Raw genomic sequence first — 10,650 nt, 5'->3', positions numbered from 1 at the left:
ACGGAGTCAGAGAAAGAGAGATTCTATTGGAGAGTAGTGAACATGAAAATAAAGCAGTTCGACATACTAAAGAAAAACATAAGGGAAACAGAGAACACAATGGAAGTGGCAGAAAACTAAGAGTGTCTTACACAAATATAGATGGATTGATAACAGGATTGAATGAACTGAATGATTATTTGAAAGAAAAAGAACCGGACATAATGGGAATTGTAGAAACAAAATTAAAAGGCCCACTACCACCCAACAGTGTAGGACATGATACATACAATTATTGGATTAGAAACAGAGAGAAAAAACAAGGGGGTGGAGTTATGTTCCTGACAAAGAAGGATATAAACGTGAAAGGTGTCATATATGGAAAGAATACAGTAGAGATGATTATGATAGAAGTGGAAGACCGAGATAAGAAGAGCAGAAAATTTGTGATCAATTATGTGCCTCCGAAAACAGCCTCATGGGAGGAGAGTGAACATAAAAGTATGTTAGAGGACACAAAGATAGCATTAACTAAAATAATGGAAGACGGAGGAAGAATAGTTATGATGGGCGACTTTAATTGCAAAGAAATCTGCTGGGAAGAAATGACAGTAAAGAGTGGTGATGACTCATGGGGAAATGCTCTACTTGAGATGATTACTGACCATTCAATGACACAATGGATACAAGAGAACACTAGGTATAGAAATGAAGAAGAACCATCGAGGCTAGACTTAATAATTACATCTGAACCTAGAATAGTGGACAAGATTGAATATAAAACACCAATAGGTAAAAGTGACCACATATTGATTGAACTGGAACTTAATGAAGAAAAATATATGAAAAGAAATGAACAATATAGAAAAGGAAGAATGATGTATGAAAAAACAAACTTTGATAAAATAAGAGAATTCTTCCAACAAGAAAACTGGGAAGAAATATACAAAGAAGAAACATCAGTGGAAGAGAAATGGAATATTTTGACAAAAATTTACAAAGAAGGAGTGGAAAAGTATGTCCCAAGACAAAAACAAGAAAAAGAATATGTAAAATGCTGGTACAACAAAAGTTGTAGGGAGTTAAAAGACAAAAGAGACAAAGCCTGGACCGGATGGAAAAAAGACAGAAGACCTGAAAAATGGAAAATATATACTGGTTATAGAAATGAATATGTACAAAAGTGCAGAGAGGAAAAAAGAAAATATGAAAAAGATGTTATAGAAAAGTGTAAAGATCAACCAAAACTATTCTACAGATTTGTAAACAATAAACTGAAAAACAAACAAGACTTGGAGAAATTAAGACAAGGAGGAGTTGAATACACTGAGGAAATGGAAATGGCAGAAATTATGAACAAACATTTTAAATCAGTGTTTACAAGGGAAAATATACAACCTGAAGAGATTGAGTGGAAGGAAAAAGTCCCCCCTATGGAAGAAATAGAAGTAACGAAGAATGAAATATTGACACACTTGGGTAATTTTGATGTCAGAAAATCGCATGGGCCAGATGAAATAGCAAACTGGATTCTGAAAGAATGTAGGAATGAACTGGCAGACAAAATACATAGCATAATAAGCAGTTCCTTAAAAGAAGGAAAAGTTCCAGAAGATTGGAAAAAAGCAAATATAGTACCTATATATAAAGGAGGAAATAAAGAAGAACCTACCAACTATAGACCAGTCTCTCTAACAAGTACAATAGCAAAAATATGTGAAAGAATTATCAAAAGTAGATGGGTAAAATACTTGGAAAAAAACAACGTACTAAATCCAAGGCAATTTGGATTCAGACAAGGACGATCATGCGTCACCAATTTAATATGTTTCTATTCAAGACTAATAGATATAATACAAGAAAGAGATGGATGGGCTGATTGTGCATTTCTAGACCTAAAAAAAGCTTTTGACAAAGTACCACATAAGAAGTTGCTTAAGAAATTAGAATATGAAGGAGGAATACAAGGTAAATTGCTAAATTGGATGGAAGACTTTTTGCAAGAAAGAAAAATGAGAGTAGTGATAAGAGATCAGCACTCAAAATGGAATGAAGTAATAAGCGGTGTCCCGCAGGGAACAGTTCTGGCCCCAATAATGTTTGCTATATATATTAATGATATGGATGAAGGAATTGAAAGCTATATGAGCTTCTTTGCAGATGATGCAAAATTACTGAAAAGAGTGAAAACTGAAGAGGATTGTGAATCACTACAGAGAGATCTAAATAAAGTACAAGAATGGAGTAGGAAGTGGGAGATGGAGTTCAATACAAAAAAGTGTAGTATAATGGAATTTGGAAAAAGCAAAAACAGAATAACAGGATCATATAATTTGGGAGAAGAAGGAATAAAAAGAGTAGAAAATGAGAGGGACCTGGGAGTCATTGTTATGAATAATATGTCACCTGAGAAACATATAAATAAGATTTTTGGAGAAACTTATAATTTAATAAGAACAATCAAAGTGGCATTTACATACCTGGATGAAGAAATGGTGAGGAAAATCCTAATCACCCTGATAAGACCAAGATTGGAATATGCAGCAACGATATGGTCACCAAGTACAAAAAAAATGTATAAAAAAACTTGAAAGAATACAAAGAGCAATTACTAAACTGGCACCAACACTCTCAAAACTATCATATGAAGAGAGACTACAAAAACTTAAACTACAGACACTAGAGCAAAGAAGAGAGAGAGGAGATTTGATAGCTATTTACAGAATCATGAAAGGCATAGAAATTACTGATAGAGAGAATCTGATAAAATGGGATGACAGAAATACAAGAGGACACGGAAAGAAAATAAAAAAAGACAACTATAGAAGAGATTTGAAAAAGAACAGCTTTCCTCACAGAGCAATAGACAGTTGGAACAAGTTAGATGAGAAAGTGGTGTGTGCAAAAACAATACATGAATTTAAAAATAGTTTAGATAAAATGAGATATGAAGACGGGACCTCACGAGCATAGCTCCCCTTCCCGTAAAATACAACTAGGTACAACTAGGTAAATACACACACACACACAACTCCCCGCCCACGAGGGTTGGAGTACCGACTTGTAGCGCAACGATAGTGAAATTATTTCAGTCCTGGGAGGGATTCGAACTCGGACCGCCGTAGTGTGTGTATTTACCTAGTTGCATTTACCTAGTTGTAGTTTACGTGAAGGGGAGCTATGCTCGTGGTGTCCCGTCTCCATATCTCATTTTATCTAAACTATTTTTAAATTCATGTATTGTTTTTGCACACACCACTTTCTCATCTAACTTGTTCCAAATGTCTATTACTCTGTGAGGAAAGCTGTTCTTTTTCATATCTCTTCTATAGCTGTCTTTCTTGATTTTCTTTCTGTGTCCTCTTGTATTTCTATCATCCCATTTTATTAGATCCTCTCTATCAATAATTTCTATGCCTTTCATGATTCTTTAAATAGTTATCAAATCTCCTCTCTCTCTCTTCTTTGCTCTAGTGTCTGTGGCTCAAGTTTTGCTAGTCTCTCTTCATATAATAGTTTTGAGAGTGTTGGTGCCAATTTTGTAATTGTTCTTTGTATTCTTTCAATTTTTTTATAATTTTTTTTTTTTTTGTACTTGGTGACCACATCGTTGCTGCATATTCCAATTTTGGTCTTATCAAAGTGATTAGTATTTTCTTCACCATTTCTTCATCCAGGTATGTAAATTCCACTTTAATTGTTCTTATTAAATTATAAGTTTCTCCAAAAATCTTATTTATATGTTTCTCAGGTGACATATTATTCATAACAATGACTCCCAGGTCCTTCTCATTTTCAACTTTTTTATTCCTTCTTCTCCCAATTTATATGATTCTATCATTCTTTATTTTGCTTTTTCCAAATTCCATTATACTACACTTTTTAGTGTTGAACTCCATCTCCCACTTCCTACTCCATTCCCATACTTTATTGAGATCACTCTGTAGTGACTGACAATCTTCTTCCGTGTTTACTTTTTTTATAGTTTTGCATCATCTGCAAAGAAGCTCATATAACTTTCAATTTCTTCATCCATATCATTAATATATATAGCAAACATTATTGGGGCCAGAACTGTTCCTTGTGGAACACCACTTATTACTTCATCCCAATTTGAGTGTTTGTCTCTTATCACTACTCTCATTTTTGTTTCTTGCAAAAAGTCTTCCATCCATTTAAGCAGTTTGCCCTCTATTCCTCCTTCAGTTTCTAATTTCTTAAGCAACTTCTTATGTGGTACTTTGTCAAAAGCTTTTTTTAGGTCTAGAAATGCACAATCAGCCCATCCATCTCTTTCTTGTATTATATCTATTAGCCTTGAATAGAAACATATTAAATTGGTGATGCATGATCGTACTTGTCTGAATCCAAATTGCCTTGGATTTAACACGTTGTTTTTTTCCAAATACTTTACCCATCTACTTTTGACAATTCTTTCACAAATTTTTGCTATTGTACTTGGTAGAGAGACTGGTCTATAGTTGGTAGGGTCTTCTTTATTTCCCCCTTTATATATAGGTACTATAGTTGTTTTTTTACAATCTTCTGGAACTTTTCCTTCTTTCAAGGAACTGTTTATTATGCTATGTATTTTGTCTGCCCGTTCATTCCTGCATTCTTTCAAAATCCAGTTTGCTATTTCATCTGGTCCATGCGATTTTCTGACATCAAGATTACTCAAGTGTTTCATTATTTCATTCTTTGTTACTTCTATTTCTTTCATAGGGGGGACTTTCTCTTTCCATTCAATCTCTCCAGGTTGTATGTTCTCCCTTGTAAACACTGATTTAAAATGCTTGTTCATAATTTCCGCCATTTCTATTTCCTCTGTGTGTATTCAACTCCTCCTTGTCTCAATTTCTCTAAACCTTGTTTGTTTTTCAGTTTGTTGTTTACAAATCTGTAAAATAGTTTTGGTTGATCTTTACATTTTTCAATGACATCTTTTTCATATTTTCTCTTTTTCTCTCTGCACACTTGTACATATTCATTTCTATAACAAGTATATATTTTCCATTTTTCAGGTCTTTTGTCTTCCATTTGGTCCAGTCTTTATCTCTTTTGTCTTTTAACTCCCTACAACTTTTGTTGTACCGGCACTTTACATATTCTTTTTCTTGTTTTTGTCTTGGGACATATTTCTCCACTCCTTTTTTTTTTTTTTTTTTTATAAATTTTTGTCAAAATGTTCCATTTCTCTTCCACTGTTGTTTCTTCTTTGTATATTCCTTCCCAGTTTTCTTTTTGAAAGAATTCTCTTATTTTATAAATGTATATATATATATATATATATATATATATATATATATATATATATATATATATATATCATACATCATTTTGTATCCATTGTGAAATTGTATGGTCAATAATCATCTCGAGTAGAACATTTCCCCATGAGTCGTCTCCACCCTTTACTGTCATCTCTTCCCAGCAGACTTCTTTGCAATTAAAGTCGCCCATCATAACTATTCTTCCTCCATCTTCCATTATCTTATTTAATGTTATCCTTGTGTCTTCTAACATACTTTTATGTTCACTCTCTTCCCACGAGGCTGTTTTTGGAGGCACATAATTTATCACAAACTTTCTGCTCTTCTTATCTCTGTCTTCCACTTCGATCATAATCATCTCTACTGTATTCTTTCCATATGTGACACTCCTCACGTTTATATCTTTCTTAGTCAGGAACATAACTCCACCCCCTTGTTTTGTCTCTCTGTTTCTAATCCAATAATTATATGCATCATGTCCTACACTGTTGGGTGGTAGTGGACCTTTTAATTTTGTCTCTACAATTCCCATTATGTCCGGTTCTTTTTCCTTCAGATAATCATTCAGTTCATTCAATCCTGTTATTAATCCATCTATATTTGTGTAAGACACTCTTAATTTTCTGCTACTTCCATTGTATTTTCTGTTTCCCTTTTGTTTTTCTCTGGTATGGTCCATCTCCTCACTTTCATATTCACTACTCTCCAATAGAATTTCTCTTTTTCTGTCTCTGTTCTGTTCTCGTTTTTTTCCCTTAGCTTCTTGTCTTTTCATTTTTTCCTCCTCTCTTTCCTCTTTATTAATTTCTCTTTTTATCCATACCTTTTTATATTGTTCACTGTTTGCTAGTTTCCCAGTTTTTGCTAAGATATTCTCTGTTGTCGTTTGTGACCTGAATTTAATCTTAATTGGTCTGGTCTTATCTGTACTATATTTTTCTAGTCTATACATCTCTTCAATTTGTTTCATGATTTCAGGTTCATATTCCTGAACTAATTCTAGTAAACTGTTTACTTTTCCTTTTTCCTCTTTGATTCTTGTGGTTCTACAGTATTAAGGTTATACTTCTCTTCCATTCCTAATATAATCATACATTTCTTTTTGTCTGCTAAGTCTCATACTATATTCTCCTTCTGTCTCATTACTTTAATAACTGAGTCTTCAGTTTGTTCTTTCATTTGCTGTTTTATTATATCAGTAAATGCAACTTTACTGTTCTCTTGGATTTTTTTTCCAACCCTGTTCTTCTTTTGCTATGAACTCTTTATTCTCTTTGTTTTTCTTTAATTCCTCATTCTCATTTTTTACTTCTTTTAACTGTCTTTTTAATTCTTCTATTTCTTTAGTTAGGTTTTTGTTCACCTTCTCTAATTCTTCCAATTTGTCAACTCTCTGCGCAATCTCTGCCATTTTACCGAACCTACTCTCCCAATGTTCGGTCATTTTCTCAAGTTTTTCCTCTAGTCTTGCTAATCGGGGGAGGTTGGTATCGCCCCCCCCCCTCATCAAATTCCTGGAAATTATTATCCTCACCTTCCATTGTGCTGCTCTTATCTATATTTCTAATCTTTACATTTTTGTTAATCCCGTCATCACCAAAATCATCGGTCCTTCGCTTGTTTACAAGACGCCTGGCCTCCTGGACCAAGTCCTCCCCTTCCTCATTTCCTTCCATTTCCCTCAGTAATCCCTCCCCTTCTCCTTTTTCCTCACCTTCCCACTACACCACGAGCTTTCCCCTTCCCTGTAAATACAATAAGGTACTTCCTTGATGTTGAGATCCACGAAAATTTAACTTTTTCTTCGGAACTCCAATCTTCGCCGTCTATCCGACGAATGTGTGTGTGTGTGTGTGTGTGTGTGTGTGTGTGTGTGTGTGTGTGTGTGTGTGTGTGTGTGTGTGTGTGTGTGTGTGTGTGTGTGTGTTTACCTAGTTTTACCTGGTTGTATTTTACGGGAAGGGGAGCTATGCTTGTGGTGTCCCGTCTTCATATCTCGTTTTATCCAGACTGTTTTTAAATTCGTGTATCGTTTTTGCACACACCACATTTTCATCTAACTTGTTCCAAACGTCTATTACCTTGTGGGAAAAACTGTTCTTTTTCAGGTCTCTTCTATAACTGTCTTTCTTGATTTTCTTTCCGTGTCCTCTTGTATCTCTACTATCCCATTTTATTAGATCCTCTCTACCGATAGTTTCTATGCCTTTCATGATTCTATATATAATTATCAAGTCTCCTCTCTCTCTTCTTTGTTCTAATGTATGTAGCTCAAGTTTTGCTAGTCTCTCCTCATATGATAGATCTGAGAGTGTTGGTGCCAATTTTGTAATTGCTCTTTAAATTCTTTTAAGTTTTGTTATACATATTTTGTACTTGGTGACCACGTCGTCGCTGCATACTCCAATCTTGGTCTTATCAAAGTGACTAGTATTTTCTTCACCATTTCTTCGTCCAGGTATGTAAATGCCACTTTGATTGTTCTCAATAAAGTATAAGTTTCTCCAAAAATTTTGTTTATATGTTTCTCAGGGGACACATTATTCATAATAATGATTCCCAGGTCCTTCTCATTTTCTACTTTTTTAATTTCTTCCTCTCCCAATTTATATTATCTCACTATTCTTTTTTTGCTTCTTCCAAATTCCATTATACTACACTTCTTAATATTGAATTCCATCTCCCACTTCCTACTCCATTCCCATACTTTATTGAGATCACTTTGCAGCGACTCACAATCTTCTACAGTGTTCACTTTTTCAGCAATTTTGTATCATCTGCAAAGAAGCTCATATAACGTTCAATTCATTTATCCATATCATTAATATATATATAGCAAATATTATTGGGGCCAGAACTGTTCCTTGCGGAACTCCACTAATCACTTCATCCCAATTAGGATGTTTGTCTCTTATCACCGCTCTCATTTTTCTTCCATGCAAGAAGTCTTCCATCCACTTCAGCAGTTTGCCCTGCATTCCTCCTGCAGTTTCTAATTTCTTTAGCAATTTCTTATGTGGCACCTTATCAAAACATTTTTTCAGGTCTAGAAATGCACAATCAGCCCATCCATCTCTTTCTTGTGTTACATCTATTAGCCTTGAATAGAAACACATTAATTTTGTGACGCATGATCGTCCTTGTCTAAATCCAAGTTGCCTTGGATTTAGTACTTTTTTTTCCAAATGCCTTACCCATCTAATTTTGACAACTCTTTCACAAATTTTTGCTATCGTACTTGTAAGAGAGACCGGTCTATAGTTAGTAGGGTCTTCCTTGTTTCCCCCTTTATATATTGGTACTATATTTGCTCTTTTCTAATCTTCTGGAACTTTTCCTTCTATCAATGAACTGCTTATTTGACTATGTATTTTGTCTGTTAGTTCGTTCCTGCATTCTCTCAAAATCCAGTTTGCCATTTCATCTGGTCCATGCGATTTTCTGACATCGAGATTGCTCAAGTGATTCATTATTACTTCCATCTCTTACATAGGGGGAACTATCTCCTCCCACTCGACATCTCTAAGTCGTATGCTCTCCCTCGTAAACACCGATTTGAAATACTTGTTCATAATTTCTGCCATTTCTATTTCCTCTGTGTATTCAACTCCTTGTCGTAGGTTCTCTAATTCTTGTTTGTTTTTCAGTTTGTTGTTTACAAATCTATAAAACAGTTTTGGTTGATCTTTACATTTTTGTATAACATCGTTTTCGTATTTTCTCTTTTCTTCTGTGCACACTTGTACATATTCATTTCTATAACTGGTATATATTTTCCATTTTTCAGGTCTTTTGTCTTTCTTCCATTTTATCCAAGCTTTATAATTTTTGTCTTTTAACTCCCTACATATTTTGTTGTACCAACATTTTATATATACTTTTTCTTGTTTTTGCCTTGTAACATACTTTTCCACTCCTTCTTTATAATTGTTGTCAAAAATATTCCATTTCTCTTCTACTGTTGTTTCCTCCTTGTGTATCCTTTCGCAGTCTGCTTCTTAAAAGAATTCTCTTATTTTATGAAAAAAATCCATACATCAATCTTTCCTTTCTATATTGTTCGTTTTTTCATGTATTTTTCCTCATTTGGTTCCAGTTCAACCAATATGTGGTCACTTTAACGTATTGGTGTCTTATTTTCAATCTTGTCCACTATTTCAGGTTCGAATGTGATTACTAGGTCCAGTCTGGATGGTTCTTCCTCATTTCTTACCTAGTATTTTCTTGCATCCATTGCGTCATTGTATGTTCTATAATCATATCAAGTAGTACATTTCCCCATAGATCGTCTCCACCCTTCACTGTCATCTCTTTCCAACAGATTTCTTTACAATTAAAGTCACCCATTATGACAATTTTTCCTCCATCTTATTTAGTGTTATCCTTGTGTCTTCTAACAAATTTTTGTGTTCTTTCTCTTCCCACGAAACCGTTTTAGGAGGCACATAATTTACCACAAACTTCCTACTCTTCCTATCTCTGTCTTCCACTTCCATCATAATCATCTCTACTCTATTCTTTCCATATGTGACATTCCTCATATTTATATCCTTCTTAATCAGGAACATAACTCCACACCCTTGTTTTACCACTATGTTTCTAATCCAGTAATTATATGCACCATGTCCTATACTGTTGGACCTTTCAATATTGTCCCTACAATTCCCATTATGTCCGGTTTTTTTTTCAGGTAATCATTCAGTTCATTTAAGCCTGTTATTAAGCCATCTATATTTGTGTAAGACACTTTTAATTTCCTGCTACCTCCATCCTGTTTTCTGTTTCCTTTCCATTTTTCTCTGCTATGAACCATTTCCTCACATTCATATCCACTACTCTCCAATAGAATTTCTCTTTGTCTGACTCTGTTCTGTTCTTGTTTTTTTATTCAGCTTCTATTCTTTCTGTTTTCTCATTCTCTTTTTCCTCTTTATTTACCTCTCTATCCATACATGTTTATATAGATAACTTTTTGCTAGTTTCCCTGTTTTTGCCAAAATGTTCTCTGCTGTCGTTTGTGACCCGAATTTAACCTTAATTGGTCTGGTCGTATCTATATTGTATTTCCCTAGTCTATATATTTATTCAATTTCTCTCTCTGTTTCTTGTTCATCTTCTTGAACTACTTTTAATATCTTGTTTATTTTTTTCTTCTCCTCCTTTACTCTTGTAGTCCTATTTGGATTATGCTTATCTTCCATCCCTAATATAATTATACATTTCTTTTTATCCGCTAAGTCTCTTACTATATTCTCCTCCCTCATCACTTTGATAACTGTGTCCTTAGTTTGTTCTTTCATCTGTTATTTTACTATATCTCTAAATTCAATTTATTTTATTTTATTTTATTTATTTATTTATTTATTTATCTATCTATTTTTTTTTTTTTTCTCATGGA

The sequence above is a fragment of the Oratosquilla oratoria genome, unplaced genomic scaffold, assembly GCF_046742065.1.
Source record: "Oratosquilla oratoria isolate Oo_2021 unplaced genomic scaffold, ASM4674206v1 SCAFFOLD88, whole genome shotgun sequence".
NCBI lineage: Eukaryota > Metazoa > Arthropoda > Malacostraca > Stomatopoda > Squillidae > Oratosquilla > Oratosquilla oratoria.
This window is presented reverse-complemented; position numbering follows the sequence as displayed.